This window comes from Schistocerca serialis, chromosome 1 (genome assembly GCF_023864345.2).
Source record: "Schistocerca serialis cubense isolate TAMUIC-IGC-003099 chromosome 1, iqSchSeri2.2, whole genome shotgun sequence".
Lineage (NCBI taxonomy): Eukaryota > Metazoa > Arthropoda > Insecta > Orthoptera > Acrididae > Schistocerca > Schistocerca serialis.
Window position 1 is genome coordinate 469,001,089 of NC_064638.1, and position 3,806 is coordinate 469,004,894.

The 3,806-nt window shown below is 45.7% G+C and overlaps 1 non-coding gene across 1 annotated transcript; it reads right to left on the reverse strand.

The window, feature by feature from the left end:
* Window positions 1-276: 276 nt before the first annotated feature.
* Trnas-cga (transfer RNA serine (anticodon CGA)) lies at window positions 277-351 on the reverse strand. The gene has a single exon. It is a non-coding gene; the product is annotated as a tRNA-Ser (tRNA).
* Window positions 352-3,806: the final 3,455 nt, after the last annotated feature.

Genomic DNA, 3,806 nt, shown 5'->3' on the forward strand with positions numbered 1-3,806 from the left:
GACAGGTTTCAAGTACAGAGTGACTACACTGAAGCGCCAAAGGAACTGGTACACCTGCCAAGTATCGTGTAGGGTCCTCTCAAGAGCACGCCGAAGTGCCGCGACACGACGTGGCATGGACTCGACTGTTGTCTGAAGTTGTGCTCGAGGGAACTGACTCTATGAATCGTTCAGGGCTGTCTATAAATCCGTAAGAGTATGAGGGGGCGGAGATCTCTTCCGAACAGCATGTTACAAGGCATCCCAGATATGAAACTTCCTCGCAGATTAAACTTGTGTGCCGGACCGAGACTCGAACTCGGGACCTTTGCCTTTCGAAGGCAAGTGCTCTACCGACTGAGCTACCCAGGCACGTCTCACGACCAGTCCTCACAGCTTCAGTTCTGCCAGTACAGAAGCTCTTCTGCGAACCTTGCAGAACTAGCACTCCTGGAAGAAAGGATATTGCGGAGACATGGCTTAGCCACAGCCTGGGGGATGTTTCCAGAATGAGAGTTTCACTCTGCAGCGGAGAGTGGGCTGATATGAAACTTCCTGGCAGATTAAAACTGTGTGCCGGACCGAGACACGAACTCGGGACCTTTGCCTTTCGCGGGCAAGTGCTCTACCAATATCCTTTCTTCCAGGAGTGCTAGTTCTGCAAGGTTCTCAGAAGAGCTTCTGTGAAGTTTGGATGGTAGGAGACGAGGTACTGGCAGAATTGAAGCTGTGAGAATGGGTCGTGAGTCTTGCCTGGGTAGCTCAGTTTGTAGAGTACTTGCCCGCGAAAGGTCCCGATTTCGAGTCTCGGTCCGGCATACAGTTTTAATCTGCCAGTAAGTTTGATATGAGCGCATAAAAATCTCATTCCCATCCTAGATATGCTCACGAATGCTCATGTCAAGGGAGTTTAGCTATTGGAAATGTTTACACTGAGAAGGTTGTTCGTGTAACCACTCTGTAGCAATTCTGGATGTGTGGGGTGTCTGATTGTCCTGCTGGAATTGCCCAGGTCCGCCGTAATGCACAATTGACACGAATAGATGCATGTGATCAGACAAGATCCTTAAGTACGTGCCACATTTCAGAGTCGTATATAGACATATCAGGGGTCCCACATCAACTGCACACACCCCACAACGTCACTGAGCCTCCACCTGCTTGAACAGTCCCCTGCTGACATGCAGGGTCCATGGATTCATTAGATTGTCTCCACGCCCGAACACGTCAATCCGCTCGATACAATTTGAAACGAGACTCGTGCGACCAGGCAACATTTTTCTAGTCATCTATAGCCCAATGTCAGTGTAGACCAGGGCCCAGGCGAGCGTAAAGCCTTGTATCAAGCGTACAAGAGTGGACCTCCGCCTCCGAAATCCCATATCGATGATGTTTTGTTGAATATTTCGCACGCTGACGCGTTTTGATCGACAAGCATTGAAATCTACAGCAATCTGCGGAAGGGTTGCACTTCCGTCACGTTGAACGATTCTCTTCACTCATCGTTGGTCCCGTTCTTGCAGGATCTTTTTCCGGCCACAGCAGTGTCGGAGATTTGATGTTTTACCGGATTTTTTATATTCACGGTGCACTAGTGAAATTGTGGTACGGGAAAATCCCCACTTTATCGCTAACACGCAGATGTTGTGTCCCAGCGCTCATGCGCCGACTATAACGCCACGTTCAACTCACGTAAATCTCGATAATCTGCATTTGTAGCAGCTGTAACCGATCTAACATCTGAGCTAGGTACTTGCCGACCGCAGCTCCGTATTCCACCTGCTTACATATCTCTGCATTTAAATGCGTATGCCCATACCAATTTTTTTGGCGCATCGGTGTATATTAAAGTCCAAGTTCAAAACCCTGTGAAAAACGAATCGCTGCTCCGAGTGACGTCAAATTTGAATGAAATATTATCGGTGAAGGGAAGAATGTTACGGACACAAAAACTTTAATGAAGGATTTACACTAGATGGCACTGTAAGTGTCAGAATATGCAAAATGAAAGACGCAGGGTATAGATCTGTTCTTCAGTTTGCATCTGAGACGCTCGGCATGATGTCTGACTGCCAAATCACGCGCTGCTGATAAAGTTCCTTCACACGAATGGTGACTGCGTGCCTCAAGGATATCGAAAAAGGTGTTGGTCCGACGTCTGCCGAGGGTCTGGTGAAAATGATAACGAAATTCGGAAGATGTGTTATTTTAAGAGCAATGTGGTTATAAAGAGGAAAACAACTGATGCGACCTCAGTAGGAGATGTGGCCACAACACTACAGGAGGGGTCGAGCAATGGTGTGCAAACGTACAGTGCACTGTGATTTACATGAACTTCGAACGTGCCTGTGAACAAGTGGCATATAATTACACGAAACATTGTGCATTGCTATCCATACAAAATTACCCATGTTCAAGAGTTACTTTATACTGACCTGCCAGTAAGACAAATATTTGCTGCCGGCCACTGTGGGACTGATGACCTCAGATGTTAAGTCCCATAGTGCTCAGAGCCATTTGAACAAGTATTTATTTGCTCTAGAATTTCTTGCTCGCGATGAAGTGGACAATGATTGTCCATGGAACACCGTATGGAAAGACGAAGCTCGTTCCATCTCAAGGGACATGTCAATAGACAGAACTGCAGAATACAGTAAGGGGAATGGAAAACCTCCTTGCACGTCACCTGCGATCGCTTTATTCAGCAAAGGTAACTGATTGCTGCGGCTTGACGGCATCGTTTATCTTAGAGCCATATATTTTTAAGGAGATGGGTCCTGCGAATCCTGTTATGCTATGAGAGTCTTCGGCGCAACCCTTCAACAGTGTAGATGTGAGGATAGGGTCAGTGTCATGCAAGATGACACTCCTCCGCGCATTGCACAGACAGTAAAGCGGCTGCTGCAGACTTATTTTGGAAATGCTAAACTTATCAGCCAACATAACCAAGCAGCTTGTCCCCACAAATCTCCTGATCTTAGTCACTCTGACTTCTGACTGTTGAGTTATCTGAAAGATGCTGTATTCGGTGCTTCGATTACAAACGTAGCTGAATTGAAGGCACACACTGAGCGGCGTATTTTGAACATAACCTCTGAGGCACTGATTTGTTGTGGAACATGCTGTTCCCCTATCTTAAAGTGTTGCAACAAATGGTGGAGCGCATACTAAATATAATTATGCCAAAATCACGATAAATAAAAACCGATTTCATTGTTGCTTTATGTCGTTTTTGACATCCTGAAAATTGAAAACTGATTTCAATGCTACCTTTTATGCGTTTTTTGGCCACAGAACAGTCAAAACCCTGATGCGTTTGTTAGTTTTCAGGCGGTTTTGCGGCCTCAGAACCCGACATTTCCCAACTTATGTGGTGTGGGCTTGCCGTGGTGGATGGGCTTACCCAGCTGTTGAATGTCAGATTTTTACGGTCTTGCACGTTGCATAGGATGATTGGTTTATCTTGCAGATCACACCACAGCCATCATATTGCGATTCGTCAGTTCTTGTAGCCGAACGCATTCACTTTATGATGCTCACAGCGCCATCTAGGGGAAAAACATCCATTTTTTTATGATGAAGACAAGACTGACGTTTAAGGAATTACCCAGAAAGAATCAATACTAAAAGAAGTGAGATACAGAAGTACTAAGGAATGACGAGATACACTTAAAGGCTATAGATACAGCAGTAAGGAATTGCTCAATACGCAGCGCAGTTGAAGAGGAATGGACATCTCTAAAAAGGGCCATCACAAAAGTCGGAAATAAAATCATAAGTACAAAGAAGGTAACTGCGAAGAAACCAGTGGTAATAGAAGAAATACT